The sequence below is a fragment of the Engystomops pustulosus genome, chromosome 3 (genome assembly GCF_040894005.1).
Source record: "Engystomops pustulosus chromosome 3, aEngPut4.maternal, whole genome shotgun sequence".
NCBI classification, from domain to species: Eukaryota; Metazoa; Chordata; class Amphibia; order Anura; family Leptodactylidae; genus Engystomops; species Engystomops pustulosus.
Genome location: NC_092413.1, coordinates 25,145,811 through 25,171,609, shown reverse-complemented (window position 1 = coordinate 25,171,609; position 25,799 = coordinate 25,145,811). Strand labels below are relative to the sequence as shown.

General features: G+C 44.5%; 1 protein-coding gene across 5 annotated transcripts in view; it reads right to left on the bottom strand.

Moving 5' to 3' along the window:
- STON1 (stonin 1) overlaps positions 1–25,799 on the bottom strand; it is a 68,530-nt gene that overhangs the window by 25,186 nt on the left and 17,545 nt on the right. Inside the window, exon 2 of one of the 5 annotated variants that reach the window (XM_072140322.1) lies at positions 10,269–10,363. The exons of 3 other annotated variants lie outside the window; for them this stretch is intronic. The gene's annotated coding sequence lies outside the window, so the exon portion shown is untranslated. Of the gene's footprint in view, positions 1–8,077; positions 8,137–10,268; positions 10,364–25,799 lie in introns of those variants that run through there. One more of the 5 variants, XM_072140324.1, reaches the window with a different exon arrangement.

Sequence of the window (25,799 nt, the reverse complement as noted above, 5' to 3'; positions counted from 1 at the left end):
GAAGCATAGTGTAGTACACATGATAAGCTTTTCAGAAATACCTTTCCCATTTCCCAGTGGATCTGTCTTCTTACAGAAAATGTTTTTTTTAAGCAAATGAGCTTCTCAGTGCACTAGGGGCGGGGCTATTCCTTTAAGTGTCACTTTTTTCACTGAGCACAACAACCCAGTACTGGCCCTTCTTATAATTCTTGAAAAAATCTCATAGAAAGAAGGATAAATTGAGGAAACAGGTGCTTCAGCAGAAAGGACTCCGCCCCTGGTGCACTGGAGAGCTCATTTACATAAATATAAAAACAGAATTTTCTCTAAAATTACAGATTATTGGGAAACTGCAAAGATATGTCTGGAAAGCTCACAATGTGCTTTATGTAGTGCTGATTTTATTTGTGCGGTGGTTTGGGAACCATCAAACACCCTTTAAATTTTATTTTTTTTTGCTCCACAGGCAGAATAAAGGCAGTCCCCGGGTTACGTACAGGACAGGTTCTGTAGGTTTGTTCTTAAGTTGAATTTGTATGTAAGTCGGAACTGTATATTTTATAATTGTAACCTCCAGCCAAAATATTTTTTGGTCTCTGTGACAATTGGATTTTAAAAATGTTGGGTTGTCATAAGAACCAGGATTAACACTAAAGCTTCATTACAGACGCCTGTGATAACTGTTATAGCTGATCATTGTAGCCTAAGGCTAAAGTACAATAAATTAGCAACATCCAGAGATCTGTCTGTAACTAGGGGTCGTCTGTAAGTCGGGTGTTCTTAAGTAGGGGACCGCCTGTCTTTCCAATTATAGTATAAAATAAATTTCTGTGCTGGTTAATGCTTCTCTTCTATAAAATCTGAGGTTTGAGGAGGATTTCAATTAAGACTTTCTATACAGATTGGGAAACTTCATGTGACCCATTCACAACCACATCACATTTTATTATGGACTTTAGGAATTAGTCTGATTTCTGATTAATTTCCTCTGTTTGCACAGCTCCTACACTCCCAGATCAGTTTGATAATTGAAATGTTTCAGAGACTTGTTTATTTCCGGATAATCGCATAAAAGTTGACAAAGAATGTTTTTAAAAATTTTTCTAAAAATACTGACGTCCAGTTCATTAAAGTTCCATTTCTGGGAGATTTACATCTGAAGTTCTGGTCCTGGAGCCTAAATCTTCTCCATGTTCCCATTTTTTACCATCTAATCACAAACATGTGTGGTATTCGGTAGAGAAATGAGGACAGGAAATTCCATTTACTCAGCCCGAGAAAAAAAAATTAAGAAAAAAGAACGTGGTCCCAGAATATATCCAGATCCTATTAATAGGAATGTAAACACATGAAAAATATGGAGACTTCATGGCTTTTCTAGTTCATGAAAAATTGTAATGTCAGAGCTGAGCAGTGTATATAGTGTCCTATCTGCAGGCAGCATGTTATAGAGCAGGAGGGGCTGAACAGATTGTATATAGTGTCTTATTTGCAGACAGCATTTTATAGAGCAAGAGGAGCTGAGCAGATAGGATGCTGCGTACAATCTGCAGGCAGTATGTTATAGAGCAGGAGGAGCTGAGCAGATTGTACATAGTGTCCTATCTGCAGGCAGCATGTTATAGAGCAGGAGGAGCTGAGCAGATTGTACATAGAGTCCTATCTGCAGGCAGCATATTATAGAGCAGGGACAGCTCAACAGGTTGTACATTGTATTCTATCTGCAGGCAGCATGTTATAGAGCAGGAGGAGCTGAGCAGAGTGTATACAGTGTCCTATCTGCGGGCAGCATGTTATAGAGCAGGAGGAGCTGAGCACATTGTACATAGTGTCCTATCTGCAGGCAGCATGTTATAGAGCAGGAGGAGCTGAGCACATTGTACATAGTGTCCTATCTGCAGGCAGCATGTTATAGAGCAGGAGGAGCTGAGCACATTGTATATAGTGTCCTATCTGCAGGCAGCATGTTATAGAGCAGGAGGAGCTGAGCACATTGTACATAGTGTCCTATCTGCAGACAGCATGTTATAGAGCAGGAGGAGCTGAGCACATTGTACATAGTGTACTATCTGCAGGCTGCATGTTATAGAGCAGGAGGAGCTGAGCACATTGTACATAGTGTCCTATCTGCAGGCAGCATGTTATAGAGCACATTCTGCTATAAAACATGCTTCCTGACTTCCCTCCATATGGTTCATAGGTATCTGTTCACTTTAACACCTGAATTAGACAGGTTCTTAAAGTTCTGTCCTGTTTAACACATTCTGAGCTGCACTTTTTTCTGGATTTTGAGCCCTATGGTTACGTTCATACAGACAGTGGGGGGGGGGGGGGGGGGTAAGACCAGATTTTGTCCATCTGTTATATTTAGTACAGTGACACATGAACTAAATTACATGTAGATTCCACTGTTAAAAATGGAAAAGAAGCCCAAAAAAAACATTACAGATCATCCCAGACTCTGAACTAATGATCTGTCCACAGCTAAGAAACTGCACGCAACGCCACAGTCACAGTCCTCTGTCTGTACTGAGTCTCCTACGGGGATCACCCTCCATGACATCCACGTGCCCTAACAGAACCTAAAACTATAGGAGGCAGCTGTGCATTTCCGATGCTCCAATCTAAGATTAAAGCTGTATTCCCACAAAGACAAGATTCTTAAATATACTCAGGATAACAAAATAACACATTCTACAATTCGCTGGTATTAACAAGAATACAGTAATTCACAGATATAATTCCAAACTGTCTCTATCTGTCCTGGTGTTTACAATTTTGGTTGTCCCTGGGTCTAACCATACATTTTTTGACTATGGTCAGATTCTTCTCATGAATAGCTTCTCTTGTCTGCACGATAAAGTGCTCTCTGCCTCCTGCCCCTCCCCCCTGCATTACCAGACTAGCTCAGACACAGGCATTTCCTGCTGGCAAGAAGCAGTGTGCAAAGACTTCCTCTACAAGTTACAGACAAGATAAGGTCAATTTATTCAAGGGGATGGAAGCATAGCAGAGCTGACTGTGTAGGTGAGATATTTGAGCTGGAGTGTGTCATTGGGGCAGATTTACTTACCCGGTCCATTCGCGATCCTTCCGGCGATTCACTACCTCAGTTCCTCCGACGTCCACCAGATGTCGTTGCTGCGCTGAAGAGTATCGGAACGCACTGGAGTACACCGAGCCGTGCTGAGTGAAGGTAAGCGCGTGCCGAGCGACACTTTTTTTTTTTTAAATGCGGCGGTTTTTTCCGAATCCGTCAGGTTTTCGTTCGGCCACGCCCTCCGATTTCCGTCGTGGAAATATTTGGGTAACACGTTGGGAAAACGTGAATCGGGCCCTTAGTAAATGACCCCCAATGTGTTTTATATCCATCTCATGACTCCGATCTGTCTCTTTTTCTATGTGTCAGATACTAGTGAATATTCAGAACCTAAATAAAAGTGTAGATAAACCTTGTACCCTGATAATCTAAGCACATTGTCAGGACACAGAATCTCACAGCACAGAGGAATCATGAAGTGTCTGCTTAGAGAGTCCCCGCTCACACTTTGGAATATTACACTTTTAGTGATAGGAGCTAAAATTAAACTGTTTGGAAATAATGGCCTATGATTGGCTGCTGTATGACATATGTAGCTGAGAAGGGCAGGCACAGTCCATATGGCTCAGCATGAAAAATGTTGTGACCTCTGACCTCTGAGTATTTCCTGAGTGATGTCACTGTCCTCATATGGACAATGAGATCATTGGAGACCTCCCTGAGCGTATGCTCATCGGAGGCTGGGGATGGATGCAATACTTTGCATCCATCCCCCACAGACAAATATGGCCTCAGCTGAGTGTATACATTGCTCAGCATGAGGGAGTCAAAAAGGATGCTTTTCAGGCATTATGCTGAACATATCCTAAAATGTAATGTGAATATACCCTAAAATAGATACTAATATTGCCAAAAAAAGGACCATTAGCATGGAACCAACTAGGTTCAGGCCACATAGAGCCCGTTATTGTCACAAGAGCTGGAGAGGGAAACATATCACCAGTATTACTAATCCATTGTTTTTACTAGAACAAACTCCAATTATTTCACCATTGTTGCATTTCCCCAAATGTTTCCATGTTAATTGGCTATAAAATGACTTAAGCTCTTCGAGGACATTTTGTTGAATCGGTGGGAGTGAAACAAGGAAAGTTTCCATGGTGTTTTGCAGGGTAATTAATGTGTGACGGCCTTTGTTTCGCTAGACACAAGGACCGGCAAAGCCGAACATTCATTGAAATCCCACACAGTGCAAACATTTCTAAATCCACTTGTGTATACAGAAACGTGCGGCCAATTAGCTGCGTCAGCTCAAGTGGGGAGACTTTCACTCTGCATACAATATAATGCTAACAAGTAGGGGGATAAACACCGCGGCTGCACCTAGGTGGAAACCCCTTGTAAGCTGCTAATAGAGATACAGACTCGGGGATCAGGGGCAGTCACATTGGGGCACATTTACTTACCCGTCCCGTCGCGATCCCCGCCGTGCGTTGTCTATCGAGGATTCGGAGCTGCCGCGATTCACTAAGATCGTGCGTCCAATTTCCTGAATCCGTTGCTTTCGCGCCGAGGTCCGACGGAGTTCACCTGCTTATTCCTGGTGCATGTGAGTGCTTGATCTTGCGACACAATTCCTTTTTTAAATTCTGCGGTTTGTCCGAATCCGTCGGGGTGTCCGACGGGCTGCCCCCCCCCCATTTCTGTTGCGTGCATGCCGGCGCCAAAATCAAATCGTGTGTGCCAAAATCCTGGGGCAATTCCGTGCAAAACAAAAATATTCGGGAAACCCGAGGAAAGTGTGGCGTTCAGACCCTTAGTAAATGAGACCCCAATACGACAATGGGGCACATCCGAATAAGATTCGAGTCTCCCGGGATTCCCTAACATCGTGCGCCCGAGTTCCGGCAGGTGTCGCTGCTGCGCCGAGGTCCGCCAGAGTTCACCTTCTTCTTCCCGGTGCATTTGAGTGCTTGATCTTGCAACACAATTCGTTTTTTAAATACCACGTTTTTTCCGAATCCATCGGGTTGTCCGAGGGCCACACACCCCCATTTCTGTCGCGTGCAAGCCGGCACCGACGCGCCACAATGCAATCGCGAGCGCCAAAATCCCGGGGCAATTCGACGCAAAACGAAAAATTTGGGAAACCCAGATGAAAGTGCAGCGTTCGGACCCTTAGTAAATGAGCCCCAATATGTCTGGGTCATGTGGAACGCACACGAACTGAGACTTCTGGTCTGCTCATCTCCAATTCTAATCTTTAAAGGGTATCTACCATCAGGATTATGGATTATAAACCAAATACACTTACATGCTAGAATGTGCCCCCTTTATCAGGATCTGCTCTTCTTTCAAGTTCTTATGCCCTTTATTCTTAAAGAAAAATGCTTTAAAAACTATTTAAATGAGCCTGAGGGGCTCCAGTCTCCATTCTACGGGGAACAGAGTGCTTCAGGCTCATTTGCATAATTTTTTAAGCCTTTTTTTGTTAAAAAAAAAGGCATAAAAAGCTAAAAGTAGAGCGGATCCTGACAAAGGGGCCACACATCAGCATGTAAGTATACTTGGTTTATAATCCATAATCCTGATGGTAGATGTCCTTTAATATGATTTATCTTTAATATGATACCAGAACCATGATTCTAGCGGTTACAGAACCCAAGATATAGGCCTATGAATTGACATCAACCAAAATGATTCATCGAAGACAATCATCTCATTTCCATATGACTTGTGGGGAATTTTTATTGGTAAATGAGCAAGATTTACCATAAGAGGGAATGCTGGAAAGGATATATCATAACTTACCTGAGGGGGGTTGGTAGTTTAGTGGGGTAAGAGTTGGTGACAAAACGTGAACACTATCGACCATTATCACTCATCATCTACAGTCGGCTCCATCTCAACAACATTCCCGTATTGTATAATGGTCAGTAGGTTGTTACTCGCTGTGCCACCAGACTAGGTTCGCCTTGGGACTAATCTGAGTAGTGTTATCTAAGTGACCGTGTTATTGTTCTTCTCATTCCCATACAAGGAACAAGATACTGAGAAAGGAGATAATATCAGAGCAAAGAACCATGGGTTCAGGCTGGGGAAAGGCCAAGGTCAGGAAAGGCGGATATCCAAGAACTCATAGGATTTTAAGTTGCAAAAGTAGACAATTCTTTTTTGGTGGCTTATATGGTGTAACGTTTCGGCCCACTAAAGACCTTTTTCAAACACCAATGCCCCCAATAAGAAAATATGTGTAGATACACATGAATGGGAGTAGAACAATAGTAATATGGTGCCTTCTTTTGGTGAGTGGCACAGGGAGTGAAAAACCAAGGTTTAGGGACAAGCAGCAAGAATCCAAAGGTCATGCTGGGTCGTAAAGGAGAGTCAACAGTCCCGAAACGCGAAGCCAACTTTAAGTGGGGGAAGGTGGTCTTTAGCACCGATAGAGATTATGGGTGCAGAGGGTAACAGGTGCCCAGCAGCAAATCATTGTATATTGTCAATTATGAACTTTACCTACAGATCACCATGGATTATGTCTCCTTCAAAGCCATAATACAGATTTAATGTTTCCTCATAACTCAACATCTCCGACTACATCGCTCATTCCTCATATCGATTCCTCCATTCCCTCTTCCTTCCCTCTTCCTTCTTACTTCACTATTCAATTGACCTTGGCTGAATTAAGAAACTGAACCTGAAAAGATGGTTAAAATCAATTATTTCTTTCCGTCCAGGTTAATTCAGATGGGAAACAAGTGGGGAAATTGAGAGCGGAGCCACGGGGGGTTCCAGGTGAGCGCGGTCTTATGGGCCATAATACTGGATCACATCTGACTATTCAGACATTGAGGTCATGATGTAAATCTATACATGTATCTCCTGCATTGTCAACCTGAGGTGCAGACGTAATGTAGGAGCAGAAAGCGTGAACATGTTTTAATTACTAATAGGAGCAATTGTTCCCTATTGCTTGTAAACTGGGATATAACTGTAATTGGATTACATGGTACAACGCCCGACAAATTGGGTTGATAAAACATACATATAAAAACACCTCGAAGAATAGAAAAGTGATATAAACACAAAGCTCTAAGGCTACATTCTCACGTTGTATGCCCCCCGTACTACATACATCAGCGTCGGGGAGAGGAGGAGGGGAAGAGCGCCGCTACCTGCTCCTCTCCATAGAGTAACATAGGGCCCGGCGCCATATTCTGTCGAAAGATAGGGCATGACCTATCCTTCTACGGGCTACGGAACGGTACGGTGCCACATGTGTGCTGCACCTTACCGCTCCTGTACGGTGCCGTGATGCCATTGCGATGCATATATACAGTACGTTCCCCATACGTTCGTGTGAATCTAACCTAAAGGTGATTATACACACATATATTACCGATATATATGTATAAATATTCTTTGGGTGTATTCACACAAATACTTATTCTCCGCCAAGAGTCAATCCATTTGATTTATTTATCCGTTTATTATCATGGAGTCAAATACTTTCCATAGGTTAATTGGGTCACCTATAGACATGAGCGGACCTGATGTTCCTGTTCGGGTTCGTCCCATGCAACCCGTACTTATCACCGGATTACATGCAACAAATTGATGTCCCTAGCAACTAACCATGGGGTCCCCTGCCTAATCATAGCCATGGGTATTAGCTATGGGCGTCAGACCAGGCCAAACAATAACGGAAACATCAGGTCCGCTCTTCTCTAGTCACCTATCCATGAAAGATTTTCCGACGTTTTCAGGTTTTGCGTGGCGGTGACAGATATTTAACAGGGGATTGTGTTGCACACGATTGGATTGAATCCTATTTTTTTTAATTTTCTAACGTGTCTGTAGGGGGATACAAATAAATAAGGTCATCCTGAGCATCCTGGTTCATCTAAATTACCCTAGAATTACACAACAGTAACACTTTCAGGGTGATGAGATGATTGAGCAGCTTCTAAGCAGAGCATAGTATAGTACAGTACAGGCGGTCCCCTACTTAAGAACACCTGACTTACATACGACCGCTAGTTACAAACGTACCTCTGGATGTTGGTAATTTACTGTACTTTAGCCCCAGGCTACAATGATCAGCTGTAACAGTTATCACAGGCGTCTGTAATAAAGATTTATTGTTATTCCTGGTTCTTCTGACAACCCAACATTTTTAAAATCCAATTGTCACAGAGACCAAAAAAATTTTGACTGGGGTTACAATAAAAAAGTATACGGTTCCGACTTACATACAAACTCAACTTAAGAACAAACCTACAGAACCTATCTTGTACGTATAGGAGACCAAGAAATTTACAGGCAATCTACCACATGGGATGCAGTGTTTCTAAGCCAAGTACACTTACATGCTGGGTTGGTCCTCCTGAAACAAAACAGTTCTTCTTTTTGCTTCTAATGGCTTAGTTTTTGAGAAAACCATCTTTTAAAATTATGCAAATGAGCATCAGGGGCTCTTGAATAGATTACATAAGCCTTGTCTGGCTCCGTCGTCTGTTAATAATTCATGTCTCTTATTCAGCATTTCTGTCTGACTCCTTCCTCTGCACCCAGAGAGAAGGGAGGGGAGAATAATTAGGAGATGACGGAGCCAGAAGAGGTTTCTGTGACATAGTCAGGAGCCCCTGAGGCTCATTTGAATACATTTGAAATATGTTTTTTTTTCCCCAAAAACTAAGCAAACAGAACGGATCCTGTGTCAGGAGGCACACCAGCATGTAAGTGTACTTGGTTAAGAAGCACTGCACCCATGGGAGAGATTCCCTTTAATATTTTTTTTTTATTCTATCCGTATCTGCATATAAATGATTTGCATTCAGAAACTCTTAATGCGACATGGATCACGAACCCAGTTATTAAGCAACCACAACAAACCAGCTGTCAGTCAGCACATTCCTCATTGTCTGGACGAGAGCTGGGAACGTGCTGCCGGGGGAACGTTCCAACAATAGATCCCCAGCCAAATCACATGAGCCGCGGAAATCACATCCTGGCCTTATTAATCACTTCTCCATCTCTATATATTAATATATTATGTAACATATGTGTAAGGAATGACATGATATGATCTGTATGTATGTGCAGATGTGGCTACAGGACTCATGGGATTATGTCCGGGAACAGACACACAGATAAGATAAGAGACAAAATTACTGGAATTCCACAGAAAAGTTACAAGTTACAGGTTGCATTCCACTTTAGGACAAAACCCTTTAACGTTCACCCCTGTCCTCATGAACCGGACGGAATAAGTGAGCATTTACTCAGGACACTCCTCTCCTTATGCTGTGATCATCAATAAGAGGTGCTGCATAGATCAATCCCTATTATAGACATCCAGGTCCCCACTAAATATCCATATATACTTTCCAAAGAAGTCACTGATTGCTGCAAGACCAACACATTTAGGTTCTGCTGCTGCCAGCTCTACCTGTTCGCTTTGATTATCCTGCTACATATTAGTGATGGGTCGTTCGCAAACGAGCCGGCACAAAGAGCCGGCTCATTCGCGTGAACGACGTGAGCCAGTTACCGATGGCTCACTAAACCCCGCCCTATAAGGCTCACCACACCCCCTTTAACCCGATAAAATCAGGTTAAAAGTGGAGTGGTGTGGTGTGGGGTGACTGATTGGCCTGTGGCTCCCTATTATATATTTAATAGGGAGACGTTCAGGAGCCAGAAGAGCCGGCTCTTCTTAGTGAGCGGAGCCTAATGAGCCAGCTCACTAAGAAGAGCCAGAATTCTTATCACTACTACATACTGTGTATCTCCATTCTACTTAACAAGTGCAAACAAGTGATCCGGTCACTTTCTCCTGCTAGATCAACATAGTCTTATGTTACTGTTTTCATCATTCTCATAATAAGAGCTTTACCTGTTCATTTTGATTGTCCTTCTACATACAAACCTATTCTTTCCAATAAGTGATCAGGTCACTTTCTCCTGCTAGATCAACATACTCTTATGCTACTGTTTGCATCATTTCAATAATAACAGCTTTACCTATTCATTTTTATTGTCCTTCTACTTACCTATTCTTCTTAACAAGTGATCAGGTCACTTTCTCCAGCTAGATCAACATACTCCTATGTAACTTTTCCTTATTAACATCCTGACAGATTTCCATCCTCACTTTTTATCATAGTCAAACAAATGATGATGTCGCTTTCTTCTGCTAGATCAACATACTTTTATGTTACTGTTTTTATCATTCACTTACCCAAAGGTTTATCTTCGTAATTTAATCCTCTTGCTCCATATACTGTATATTATGTCCCTATTTTTCCTAATATATTCACATCAAGTCACTTTCTCCTGCAAAATCAACATACTTTTATGTTACTGTTTTTATCATCCACAGATTTATCTTCTTAATTTAATCCTCCTGCTCCAAATATATTAAGTCCCTATTTTCCTAACATATTCACATCAAGTCACTTTCTCCTGCAAAATCAACATACTCTTATATCAATGTTTACATCATTTACAAACAGACTTGTTATAACTTGATCATTACCTGCTCATGTCAATCGTCACATTCTCCCACATCCAGGCCTATTTATATTAGGATAGTAAAAAGGTCACTTTTCCTTGCTAGGTAAACACTCTCCTATTCCGCTGCTTTCATCATTCACATACTGACTAGTCTCAAGCTGTTCTTTACCAGTCATCTTTAACCCCTTCGTGACTGAGGGTCATTGGTGCCTGAACATCCAGGTCAATTTCTGCAGTTCTGTTCTGCGCTTCTTTAAATGATGATATATTTGGAAATTTATCGTCAAATTGGAAATTGTTTTTTCAAGACATGTGAGACTTGTAAGTTGATTGGACAGTTTTATTAATTTATTATTTTCTCTATAAAATTAGCCAATAAATGACAAATGTGAAAAAATAAGCTGTCATTTTGAATATTTTTTAATAAATAGTAAAACGGAATACATTTTTCATGAAAATATGTTATAAATATATAAAGCATCATTCCATCATCTTTTACCCAAATCCAACTTACAGTTTGCAGAATTGCAGAAGTACATGCACCCTCTACATTTGGAGCTAAGTTTGGAAAATGGCAAATTTCAAACACCTATAACTCTGTAATCCTGGCACCTAGAAAAACAATTCTTGTGTCATATTAAACATGAGAATACCTTTAATATAATATAAGAAATGTGTATGGTTGCTACACAGAAGCAGAGATATACACTCTTAAAGTTACAGTCGGAAGTCTCAGAAATAAAAAGCTGTATGTAATTTTTTACTACAACTTTAAGAGTGGATATCACTGTTTCTGTAAAGCAAATATTCCATGAATGGTAGCTTACATATTGGCCATAATAGCCCCACACCTGAATCAGTACATATTTCAACCATCAAGAAAGTGTGTAAAACAACTAGCAAAAATCTATGCCAAAAAGTAATAATACAAAAGTTTATTGGATATGCTTTAAAAAACTCTAAAACAAAGATCCTGTGTGGAGAGATACCCAATTTCACATCATTCATAGGGCAATATTTGGATTCAATCTACAGCTATCTTCACACCTTCCTGACCGCATGACAACATGCACCAAGTGTCAGGCCCCCGCAACGGATCTCTACCATGGTTTATGGGAGTGGTCTAATACACAGCTTTTCTGGGAAGATATCCAGAAACTAGGGGTGGAGATTTGGGGGAGGAAAGACATGAGGGTGTCGGTAGTTTATCTATTACACTATGATCAAGGACAGGAGGGGGAGAAGACTAACACACATGAGATGGGCCTGCCCAAACTGTTTCATACAGTGAGCATAGTGCCAAAAAGATGTCTGTTGCAACGGTGGCTTGACCCCCAGATTCCTACACAAGAGGATTTGGTGACACAAATGAAAAAAATTATTTTATCTTGAAAAACTGGAGGCTAAATGGAGGAAATTCTGTTCAATATGACACAAGGATTGTGTTTCTAGGTGCCAGGGTTCAGGAGATATATAGACGTTTAAAGTTGACTGTCATGATGTTTATCAACGTCCTTTCTGCACGGAGCGTGTGCAAATAGGACGTATATAGCTGTATAGCAGTCATGAAGGGGTTAATCTGCTTACACCAAACCGTTTTTAGATATAGTTAGGTCTGTGGAAAGGCCATTTTTTTACCGAATCAGTCGACTCATATTCTGCTGCTCTGCTCGTTCACATTCTTTGACTTTTCAAAGATGACTTTTTTTACATACCTACTTTATGCAACCTTCACATGTTCCCTTTTTACGGAAATGATGTGGGCGGTCACTGCCCCTTCAAAATCAGTACACTCATCCGCCGCTGTCATCATTTCCATTACATTTTGTAGACAGATCTCATAGGGAAAATATTTTTACAGTCTTTTTCCTGAATTAAGTGGATCCCGAGTTTATGTTTGTCCACCATATATGTGTACTAGACCTCAATGGCCTCTCGTATCATCACAGACGCCCCATCATTCCAGCGGATGAACTTCAAACCTCACAAAATAATTAACTTTAATCAGCAAATATTAATTACCAGACGCCAGGTCATCCTTTCCCTCCCATATGCTAAAGGCCACTAATCCTATTACAGCTCCGAGTTTTCACTAATGAATAGAAAATCGAACAACTGCTGGGACAGACATGAAATAACCAAACACCTGGGAACCTCAGAAAAGGATGGAAACACCACGGAAATGGACAGGAAACAGCAGGGGCAGCATGCATGGATGCCTCTGAGGCTGCTTAATCGCACCATTATGCCAAAATTATGGGCAACAGCATGGCCATGACAGAGTGACAGAATGAAGCTAGATAGCATCTAAAACATGCAATAATTGACCCTGACACTATAGGGGACGGCATGCAGAGGCAGCGGCAGCAGGCTAGAGAGTGGCATGGCGACATACCCTAAATGGACTCAGGCTTCAAACCAATGGGTGGCAGAGAGGAACCAAAGGAGGTGAGCAAGAAGCGCTCAAATAATATCGGTACATGATAAAAGTTTGCCAGTATATTTTGTGGATTACACAGCAGGGTGGCGACAAAGTTAACATGGAAGCCATGAAAACAACCCAAAATTCTGCCTGACACAGCTCGTTTGATAAGGGGACCATGTATGGAGGCAGTGAACTAGTAGTAGATTAAAGGTTCTGCAGTTAAAACTATGTTAGTTGGATCTTGGCATGGAGTTGGCGCTCCGCTGCCAGGCGAGCTTTCGCCAATCCAAGCCCCTGTCTCTAGGCTACTCCCCAAACAGCACTTCTAAGAACCTTTTGTATAAGATCAAGTGTAGTAGCGTTCTTATAAGTTTAGGATATGGCGGGTGAGGGGAATGTAAACAGATGCGCAAGAAGCGCTGAAATAATATTGGTAAATGATAAAAGTTTATTAGTATATTTTGTGGATAACACAGCTGGGTGGCGACAAAGTTAACAACTTTGATGTGGAATCCATGAAAACAACCCAAATTTCTGCCTGACACACCTCGATTGATAAAGGGACGATGTATGGAGGCAGCTATATGGATGACTTTTGGAGGTAGCAATGGAGACAACGTGTGGAGGCTGCTATGGAGACAATTTAATTTGGATAGTGCCTGTATGTGGCAGTCCCAAAAATTTTTCAAACCAGAGGAGCAGGTAGGTGGCCCTCCAGAAAAATAGAATAGATTGAGTGCCTGTATGTGGCAGTCCCAAAAAGTTTTCAAACCAGAGGAGCAGGTAGGTGGCCCTCCAGAAAAATTGAATAGATTGAGTGCCTGTATGTGGCAGTCCCAAAAAGTTTTCAAACCAGAGGAGCAGGTAGGTGGCCCTCCAGAAAAATTGAATAGATTGAGTGCCTGTATGTGGCAGTCCCAAAAAGTTTTCAAACCAGAGGAGCAGGTAGGTGGCCCTCCAGAAAAATAGAATAGATTGAGTGCCTGTATGTGGCAGTCCCAAAAAGTTTTCAAACCAGAGGAGCAGGTAGGTGGCCCTCCAGAAAAATGGAATCGATTGAGTGCCTGTATGTGGCAGTCCCAAAAAGTTTTCAAACCAGAGGAGCAGGTAGGTGGCCCTCCAGAAAAATAGAATAGATTGAGTGCCTGTATGTGGCACTCCCAAAAATTGTTTAAAACAGAGGAACGGGTCGGTGGCCCTCCAGAAAAATTGAATAGATTGAGTGCCTGTATGTGGCACTCCCAAAAATTGTTTAAAACAGAGGACCGGGTCGGTGGCCCTCCAGAAAAATTAAATGCATAAAGTACTATAGCAAGAGCCAGTGGGCCCTGTCAAAAAATAGCCAGTTTCCTCTGCTTTACTGTACAAAGAGGAGGAGAAGGAGGAAAATGAGGAGGAGGAGGAGTGGATCAATTATTCAGGTTGAGCTTCCTTCACCTGGTGGAGATTGGAAATTATGAGAAATCCAGGCTTTATTCATCTTAATAAGCGTCAGCCTGTCAGCGCTGTCAGTCGACAGGCGTGTACGCTTATCGGTGATGATGCCACCAGCTGCACTGAAAACCCGCTCGGACAAGACGCTAGCGGCAGGGCAGGCAAGAACCTCCAAGGCGTACAGCGCCAGTTCGTGCCACATGTCCAGCTTTGAAACCCAGTAGTTGTAGGGAGCTGTGTGATCATTTAGGACGATGGTATGGTCAGCTACGTACTCCCTCACCATCTTTCTGTAAAGATCAGCCCTACTCTGCCGAGACTGGGGACAGGTGACAGTGTCTTGCTGGGGTGACATAAAGCTGGCAAAAGCCTTGTAAAGCGTACCCTTGCCAGTGCTGGACAAGCTGCCTGCTCGCCTACTCTCCCTCGCTACTTGTCCCGCAGAACTACGCACTCTGCCGCTAGCGCTGTCAGAAGGGAAATACTGTTTCAGCTTGTGCACCAGGGCCTGCTGGTATTCATGCATTCTCACACTCCTTTCCTCTGCAGGGATGAGAGTGGAAAGATTTTGCTTGTACCGTGGGTCCAGGAGAGTGAACACCCAGTAATCGGTGCTGGAATAAATTCTTTGAACGCGAGGGTCACGGGATAGGCAGCCTAGCATGAAATCTGCCATATGCGCCAGAGTACCAACGCGTAAGAATTCACTCCCCTCACTGGCCTGACTGTCCATTTCCTCCTCCTCCAACTCCTCCAACTCCTCTTCTTCTGCCCATACACGCTGAACAGTAAAGGACTCAACAATGGTCCCCTCTTGTGTCTCGCCAACATTCTCCTCCTCTTCCTCCTCATCCTCCTCCACCTCCACCTCCTCCGATATGCGCTGAGAAACAGACCTGAGGGTGCTTTGGCTATCAACAAGGGAATCTTCTTCCCCCGTCTCTTGTGACGAGCGCAAAGCTTCCGACTTCATGCTGATCAGAGAGTTTTTCAACAGGCCAAGCAGCGGGATGGTGAGGCTGATGATGGCGGCATCGCCACTGACCATCTGTGTTGACTCCTCAAAGTTACTCAGCACCTGACAGATATCAGACATCCACGTCCACTCCTCATTGTAGACTTGAGGAAGCTGACTGACCTGACTACCAGTTCTGGTGGAAGTTGACATCTGGCAGTCTACAATGGCTCGGCGCTGCTGGTAAACTCTGGATAACATGGTCAGTGTTGAATTCCACCTCGTGGGCACGTCGCACAACAGTCGGTGAGCGGGCAGTTGGAGGCGGCGCTGCGCTGCCCTGAGAGTGGCAGCATCTGTGCTGGACTTCCTGAAATGCGCACAGATGCGGCGCACCTTCGTGAGCAAATCAGACAGATTGGGGTATGTCTTGAGGAAACGCTGAACTATCAGATTTAACACATGGGCCAGGCATGGCACATGTGTCAGTCTGCCGAGTTGCAGAGCCGCCACCAGGTTACGGCCGTTGTCACACACAACCATGCCTGGCTTCAGGTTCAGCGGTGCCAGCCACAGATCAGTCTGCGCCGTGATGCCCTGTTATAGCTCTTGGGCGGTGTGCCTTTTATCGCCTAGGCTCAGCAGTTTGAGCACCGCCTGCTGTCGCTTAGCAACGGCACTGCTGCTGTGCCTAGAGCTACCGACTGATGGCGCCGTGCCCACGGATGGTAGTTCGGAGGAGGAGGTGGAGGAGGGGTGGGAGGAGGAGGAGGCATAGTAGGCCTGAAACACCTGGACCGAGGTAGGCCCCGCAATCCTCGGCGTCGGCAGTATATGACCAGCCCCAGGGTCAGACTCGGTCCCAGCCTCCACCAAGTTAACCCAATGTGCCGTCAGCGATATATAGTGGCCCTGCCCGGCAGCACTCGTCCACGTGTCCGTGGTCAGGTGGACCTTGTCAGAAACGGCGTTGGTCAGGGCACGGGTGATGTTGTCTGACACGTGCTGGTGCAGGGCTGGGACGGCACATCGGGAAAAGTAGTGGCGGCTGGGGACCGAATACCGAGGGGCGGCCGCCGCCATGAGGTTGCGAAAGGCCTCGGTCTCTACTAGCCTATAGGGCAGCATCTCCAGGCTAAGCAATCTGGAGATGTGCACATTAAGGGCTTGGGCGTGCGGGTGGGTTGCACTATATTTGCGTTTCCGCTCCAGCGTCTGGGGTATGGAGAGCTGAACGCTGGTGGATGCTGTGGAGGATCGTGGAGGGCAGGGGGCTGACTATCAGCTGACACAGGGGAAGGAGCAGTGGTGTGCACGGCCGGAGGTGAACGGGCTTGTTGCCACTGAGTGGGGTGTTTAGCATTCATATGCCTGCGCATACTGGTGGTAGTTAAGCTAGTAGTGGTGGAACCCCTGCTGAGCCTGGTTTGGCAAATGTTGCACACCACAGTCCGTCGGTCATCCGGTGTTTCCTTAAAGAACCTCCAGACTTCTGAAGATCTAGCCCTCGCCGCAAGAGCCCTCGCCACGGGAGCTTCACTAGTTGACACATTTGGCGCTGATGCACCAGCTCTGGCCCTGCCTCTCCGTCTGGCCCCACCACTGCCTCTTCCAACCTGTTCTGGTCGAGGACTCTCCTCCGTCTCAGAAGCACTGTGTTCACCCGGCCTCTCAACCCAGCTTGGGTCTGTCACCTCATCATCCTCCGATCCCTCAGTCTGCTCCCCCCTCGGACTTCCTGCCCTGACAACAACTTCCCCACTGTCTGACAACCGTGTCTCCTCATCGTCGGACACCTCTTTACACACTTCCACTACGTCAAGAAGGTCATCATCACCCACAGACTGTGACTGGTGGAAAACCTGGGCATCGGAAAATTGCTCAGCAGCAACCGGACAAGTGGTTTGTGACTGTGGGAAGGGTCCAGAAAACAGTTCCTCAGAGTATGCCGGTTCAAATGCCAAATTTTCCTGGGAGGGGGCAGACTGGGGGGGAGGAGGCTGAGGTGCAGGAGCTGGAGGAGTGGCGATTTCGGTGACATGGGTGGACTGCGTGGAAGACTGACTGGTGGACAAATTGCTCGAAGCATTGTCAGCAATCCACGACATCACCTGTTCGCACTGTTCTGGCCTCAACAGTGCTCTACCACGAGTCCCAGTAACTTCAGACATGAACCTAGGGAGTGTAGCTCTGCGGCGTTCCCCTGCTCCCTCATAAGCAGGTGGTGTCTCACCCCGGCCAGGACCACGGCCTCTGACCCCTGCAGTAGTTGGACGCCCACGTCCCCGCCCTCGTCCTCTACCCCTAGCCCTCGGGTTAAACATTTTTAAAATGAGAGTTATAGCTTTAATTTTTTTTTTACTTTTTTTTGTGTTTTTTTTTTTTTTTTTGTGTTTTTGAGTTTTTAAAACCAAACAATGCTATCCTATTGCTATGGCTATTTTCTAGCCAAGTATGAAAGCACACTACTATGCCAGATGAGATGACACCGAGTTATTAAACAAAATAAATGTAAAATAAAAAAGGACAAATGGCAGACTGTGCCTAATTGAAATCCAACCCCTACTAAATTTTCCCACTTCGGTCTTTGCAATGGATATGTGCGTCACTAAGCGCAAAACACAGCGGTCGCAAGTCTCACTACAAATTGCTCACAATTGGCTAGTAGATGCACTGCAGCAAGTACAGCCACCAGCAGATCAACCAGAAATCAAATATATAGAACGCTACTGTAGGCGTAAGCCGTTTGGATTCTCCTATGGCTATTTTCTAGCCAAGTATGAAAGCACACTACTATGCCAGATGAGATGACGCTGAGTTATTAAACAAAATAAACGTAAAATAAAAAAGGACAAATGGCAGACTGTGCCTAATTGAAATCCAACCCCTACTAAATTTTCCCACTTTGGTGTTTGAGGTGGATATGTGTGCCACTAAGAGCTAAACACAACGGTAGCAAGTCCCCCTGCTAATTCCTCACAAAATGGTACTAGATGCAAATAAAAAAAAAAAAAAGTAGAACGTTATTGTAGCCCTAAGAAGGGCTGTTGGGTTCTTGGAGAATCACTCCTGCCTAACAGTAAGCTAATAGAACACCCTAACGCTTTCCCTGACCAGCAGCAGCTCTCTCCCTAGCGGCATCCAGACACAGAATGATCCGAGCAGCGCGGGCAGCGGCTAGTCTATCCCAGGGTCACCTGATCTGGCCAGCCAACCACTGCTATCGACGTGTAAGGGTACCACGTCATGCTGGGTGGAGTGCAGAGTCTCCTGGCTTGTGATTGGCTCTGTTTCTGGCCGCCAAAAAGCAAAACGGCGGGAGCTGCCATTTTCTCGAGCGGGCGAAGTATTCGTCCGAGCAACGAGCAGTTTCGAGTACGCTAATGCTCGAACGAGCATCAAGCTCGGACGAGCATGTTCGCTCATCTCTAGTTAAGATATGTCTTCTTATCCCGACGCAGAACTATAAGCCACGTCCTGCTCAACCGACCCCGTTTTCTGATCTATCCCTTGTAGGGCCGTGTACATGGCCCCAGCTCCAATACAAAGCATCATACCGCACCTCTATGTGCCGAGAATTATATATAGAAATATTCTCTCATGGAATTATGCAGAATGTGTGATACAAAAAAATCATGATATCTTCTCACATGTACTTTATTACTGATGTATTCTCACCTAAATATATCGCTCCCAGGGAAAAATATGGTGCCGCACTGTGATACCATATGGCAGGAGATGACGTGCCTACTGGACTGTGATAGCGAAACCTGTGTGTCATTTGCTAGGTGTTTGGACCCTAAGGGGCTCAATTGCATTATGGAGTTTTGGCTCCTTCCAGCGCTTGGTACTGGATCAGCTCTGGTCGCTTTTGTCATTTATCCAGTGTGAAAAAGTACAAGAAATAAACTGGTAACAAGTCATTTTTCAGTATCTAATCAACACAAAACTCAGAACCAACCAACCCATAGCATCGACAGAATATCATGACATATATAGGTGTTGTATAGCTACGTTCCCACTGGACGGTACCAACTCAACTCAAGACATACAGTATAACGTCCATGAAGCTTTAGTCTTTGGAACCTATAGGTAGTCTATGTCTGGCATCAGATTGGAGGCTTCAATAATGTAATTTAGCTTCTACACTATACGGCCTGGTTTGGGGTCTGAATTTTGGAGTCTGGTTTCAGGTTTTTCCAGGAATTGTGGGGGAATTTTGCACTTATGCAGCCATTATCTCCTCTGCATATAGAGGCATTTTAAGGGTGAAATTTTAGACCATCTAACCCCTCAAGCTTGGTCAATGATAGGTCTTGCTACATGACATTGATGTTTTGTAATGGCCCAGTCACAGCTGATGCCGTGGATGGCCACCTTCACTTCCACCACAACTGGTGAAGGCGCAAAGGGAGTCAGGAGAGTATTAGAGGGGTAGGTAGGAGCAGCCTGGGGGAACACAGCCATCAGTAATGAGGGGGAGAGGTGGCTAGTGAAGCTAGTGAGACGTCATCAAAGTGGAAAGAGCTGTGGAAGAGGAGACCTCAGCCGGATGGACCTTTCTGTATTTGGCTTGAGAAACTGCTGTTGAGCGCGAAACGGTCTGTCGCCAAGGCTTGCATGAAACACCCCCCCTTCCTGCATGTCTCCCTTATAAATAAAGGACGTTCTTATTTGCTTCATCTAAGTTGGTGAGTGCCGTTACTTTCATCTACAATCTTGCTATTGAGCACTACGTATGGTGACTGAGCACCACCACATAGTCCTATACCGTGGGCATTGGTCTCCTTCTGGATCCATATCCTGTGGTGTCTATGAAGGGATTGCCGGAGTTAGGATAGTGCCCACCAGATTCTTGCTTCCACGTTCCTTTCCGCTTGTAGGTTTCGATGAATCAGACATGGTGAGATAGCAAAAACACAATCTAGAAAGAGGGCCGGTGTCCTGCTGCACTTAGTATTTAAGCTTGCACTCACCCACAATTCTAGCTTTGCCCATAGCTAACTCAGCCCAGAACAAAAAGTGGAGAAGAGGCAAATCCTCTGATTAAAGAGGCCACTCAAAATTTCCATATTCTGACCACTTTGAGCAGAACATTAACTCAACGGTTATACATCTCCGGGCTTTCAAGACCTCAATCCAATGGAAATGCTACGACGGAATGAGAACTGTGCTAATAAACCTCAATGAGCTACATTTTAGAGAAGAGTGGACCAAAATTTTTGAAGTACAATGCTAGAGACTTATTTGTTGTTGATCAAAGCTGGTATTCAGGGTCTGAGCAGAGTACAAGAGGATCCTCCGTCGGGTCGAGGCTCTAACACATTAATGTTTTGAAGGCTACAAAAGTCTATTTTCTCAAGCTGGATAGAAAGTTGGTTCCCACAATTACTTTCTTTGGTGGAAGCCCCAATACAACAAATTTACCTAATTTTGAAACCGAACAGAGCCCAGCAGGTTCTATAACTTGAGGTTTTGCAGAGGGTGCAGTCACATTTAGTTCCAGAAGTCTTCGGAGGCCCAGAAGATTTCTATTCCCCATATAAGGACCCTAGTGCTACAACATGAAATTAAAGTAGGCGGGTTGGTAAAGGTTTTGCATTGGTACTCGGCAGTTTCAAACACCTCTGGGACCTTTTTTTTAATTATGTCCTGATACATAAAACCATGAACTCCAAGAGATTTTTTTTTTTTGGTGGGGGGGGGTGGGGGGTGTTTGATAAATTCACACTACATCTGAGGCAGCAGTCCAATTTTAAGGGGAGGGGGGAGTGCAGAGATTGCATTTGTATCTGGGCTATGAGGAAATTAGGACTATAAGCAATACTTCATAGTTAGGGGTCTGGTACAGATTAGTATTGGGGGCCCAGCAGCTTGAAGTTCTGCTCCCGATCCGTGGTTACTGTTACAGGCAATACTCTTTCTATATACAAGCAGACCCCGGATTACGTACAAGACAGGTTCTGTAGGTTTGTTCTGAAAGAGGACCTATCACCCATAATTTCGCCACTAGGAGCTGCTTACTAAATTAAGCAGCTCCTAGTGCTTGAACAAATGACGGAAACCTCCAGAAACGATATCTAACACTGCGGCGCAGTACAATGTGATCATCGGACCACTCACAAAGCGGTCCGATATATTCATGAGGGGGCGGGGTTAGGGGTAGTGGCTGCCACATGATGCGCGACAGTCACCTCCGGCCTATGGAGCGAGCGGGGCGGTCCAGGGAAGAGGCACCGACGATTACATTGTACTGCGTCGTAGTGTTAGATAGCGTAGGTTTCCGGTAACGCTATCCTTCTAACACTGCGGCGTTTGTTTAAGCACTAGGAGCTGCTTACTCCAGTAAGCAGCTCCTAGTGCCGAAATTATGGGTGACAGGTCCTCTTTAAGTTGAATTTGTATGTAAGTCGGAACTGTATATTTTATAACTGTAACCCCAGCCAAATTTTTTTGGTATCTGTGACAATTGGATTTAAGAAATGTTGGGTTGTCATCAGAACCAGAATTACCAATAAAGCTTCATTACAGACACCTGTGATAACTCCTACAGCGGATTATTGTAGCCTAAGGATAAAGTACAGTAAATTACCAACATCCAGAGGTCCGTTTGTAACTAGGGGTCGTCTGTAAGTCGGGTGTTCTTAAGTAGGGGACTGTCTGTACTGTTCTCATTGTAGGTGTATTCTGGCACATCCTGTAGGATATGTTCAGAATATCTCTGCTGCGGACATGTCCAATCTGCAGAAACAACCCCATTCATATGTATGAGCCGCTCACGGCAGCAGGAAATTAAAAGGTGTCATCATTACACCATTTTCCAATAACAAAATCTGAGTCCGTAGCTCCGGGCATGAGAGGCTATCCTTCACTTTATCTCTGGATATTTTTATTTATATTTTTGTGCTACCAAATTGAACAAAAAGGCAAAAAAGAAAATAACCCACAACAAAAGACTTTTATAACCACCAATAAAACCTTCCGGGCCGATTTCCTAAACAAACCGTAATCCCAAAGTGGATTTCACAGCCATCTGTTTAGGAACTAGGCTTGAAAAATGTTTTGTTTTTTTTAAAATCATTTACACTACAATCTGGAATCCCGTCATCCCTTCTACTCGTTCCAGGTAGGTTGTTATAGTCTATTTATAACATGGGTGACCGAATCGGATGAGGAAACAGCAGTGCTGATTATGATATATTATACCTGGTGATAACTCTTCATAATAGTAACTTAGGGAAAGTGATTTAAAGGGAACCCGTCAGGAGGTTTGAAGTCCTTCATGCAGCTGGGGTTTAAGGTTGTTGACCTTTGTGTGTTAAAGGGATTGGGGGATGGGGGAGTTTGGTGACTTCGGTCCGCTTCAGACCCCCGCACATGTGTACAGAACATAGTGAAGCTTTGGTCAGTATCAACTTATGCCACACAGGTGCACGGCTCATTATATCCCTGCCCATGTGATGTCACATAGGTGCACAGCTCATTATACCCCTGGTCATATGATATCACACAGGTGCACAGCTCATTATATTCCTGCCCATGTGATGTCACACAGGTGCACAGCCATTGCATCCCTGCCCATGTGATGTCACACAGGTGCACGGATCCTTATATTCCTGGTCATATGATGTCACACAGGTCATAGCTTATTATATCCCTGGTCATGTGATGTCACACAGGTGCACGGCTCGTTATATCCCTGGACAAACACAGCTCCGCTATGCCGCAGTTACACAGTAGATTTTTTCTTATTAAGACATCAAAAGGGAATAGTTGTCTAAAATCCTTAACTTTGCTGCATTAAACAAATCCAAGCATCTGATATGAATAAGACATCGGTAAAAACGAGGGAAAAAAAATGGGCTTCCGAACTTACACAAGCATTTAATTTGCATGCACTCACTTCCAGTAAAAATGTTCAGCCCTGTGGATACAAGACTTCGCCAGCTGTGACCGTGAATCACATAAACAGCGCAGCTTCGTAAAATGGCAAAAGGAACAGGAGTTTTATCAGCGAGCTAAATCAGGCAGAAAGGCTGCACCAGTGGGAAGGTCATCTTAGGCCTTGGGGCTATAAAGCACTGCCAGGCGTTAGTGGTGAGCCTCACATTACCCAGTGTGCATGGATTAATCCATGCCTCTCGTTTGCGAGCCATCGACGCTCCCAGTAGATACACACTTCATTAAATCTCTCACTTCTCCAAATCCTTCATATTTATAGTGTTTTCAATACACACAATATGATACCCACAAAAATTAGATAACTGCTCTCAGGCTCTTCACGACCCTGAATTCATTTAACAGCCCCCCCCCCCCCCTCTCAAAATAGCCTTGTGTCCACAACACAAAAAGGCAGTTTTAGAAATTAAATTTTTATCGACTTCAAATAGGAACTTCAACCTCCCAAACGATAAAACCACACATCAGGTTTATCACTATTCTATGTTGAATTGTCGTGCCAAGTTTTCCCGCTCTTGGAGATCCGTTTTAATGTCCTTGACTAGTAATTGTTGTAGCAGTTATGTGCAAAAGAGTTTAACGGGTTTCAAAAATAGAGCAAGATTTTTTTTTTCCATAAATAGCGCCATAGCTGTCCTCTGGTTGTGTGTGGTATTACAGCTCTACTCCTTTTACTTCAATGGAGCTGAATGGCAGTGCCACACATAGCCGATGGACTAGCATCGCAAATGGGTTTCAGATCCTCTAGGCAGCAGGAGGCTTACTGTTAAAAACATTGGGGCTCATTTACTAAGGGTCCGAGGACCGCACAAACGTCGGATATTCCGCCGATTACCGATTTGCACTGCATTTAAAAGGGTATTGTGGCGCACGCGATCGGATTTTAGCACAATCGCACCCGGCTTTCATGCAACACAAATCAGGGGACGTGCCGTCGGGCGACCTGACGGATCCGGACTACGCGCGGGATTTAACATTTAAATTGTGTCACATGACAATGCACTTACATGCACCGAGAAGAAGATGGTGAACTCCGGCAGACCTGATTGGGGAAGCGACACAAGCAGGAAATCAGACGCACGATGTTAGTGAATCGTGCCGGAGTCCGTGATCGTCGGACAACGCACAGCGGGGATCACAACAGGACTGGGTAAGTAAATGTGCCCCAATAACTTTATTAATGATATCACAGTTATTGTGCTCATTAGCATCATTTTAACAGTTGATTTTAGAAGGCAGGAAGCCGTGGATAACAAATATAAGAAGATGACCACAGTCACGGTGCCTGGATCTATGGGTAAGGTCCCTGGTTTATCATGATGGATTTTGATGGTAGGTTTTCTTTAATGCAGATAAATGTACAGTAAGAGGCCAGAAATTCAACATTCGAGTATGTTTAAAACAGTAGATAAAATTTGAAAAATAAAGAAGACTTGGGGATATTTATGGGCAGTAAATTAAGAGGGGTTTTCCCAGATTGCTGGGGGCTGGGACAAGCATACTTTCCTCCCAGTTCCAGCATTATGGTGGTCTCTCGTTCTTACTCAACAGATGGGGCTGGGTTCAGGGGTCCCTGAGATGTCACTCCCTCTATATTACAAATGAAGTCTATGGGCGTTGCTTTGGCCTCTGATTCGCTAAACTGGATCCTACTTTCCTTCCTAACGGAGATGCAGAAGATCAGGTGACCATCCAAAAGTAATCCAAACTTGCATCTCATGCAGTGGCAGATTAAGTGTTCAATGGGCCCCAGGCTGTTCAAATTACTAGGGCCCCCCAAGTGTCCCAACCATCCCCGAGGTGCATTGTCTGACAAGGATGAAGCCCGGCGCAATTCACTAAGATCGTGCGTCCATTTTCCTGCATGTGTCGTTTCCCCGCTGAGGTCCACCGGAGTTCACCTTCTTCTTCCCGGTGCATGTAAGTGCATGGCTTGCGACACAATTTGAATGTTAAATCCTGCGCTCAGTTCGAATCAGTCGGGTTGTCTGACAGCCACACCCCCCGATATGTGTTGCATGAAAGTCGGTGCAATTGCGGCAAAATCCGATCATGTGCGCCCAAAACCCATGTTAAATGCGGCGCAAATCGGAAATAGTCGGGAAACCCAGCGGAAATGTGTCCGCGGACCCTTAGTAAATGTGCCCCTTTATGCTCTATATCCTCTATATACTCTATACGCTTAATTTTGTACTGTTCATAAAAGTAATTTAACAATGAACTACAATCGTGCTCTTATAACCCATCTATTTAGGAAAGCCGATCACAATCACAATCCACCCCGACTGCCGTCCAGACCAGATCTCCCAGTGTCGGAGATGCGGACTCCTACCCCTGGCTGCCCCCCCCCCCCCCTCATACTGTAATCGCTTATAAGCCGAGGCTCCTACTTTTACCACAATAGAAAAAAAAATGGGAGAAGCTATTGGGGCACATTTACTTACCCTGTCCCTGTGCGATCCCCGATCCGGACTGTCTGACGA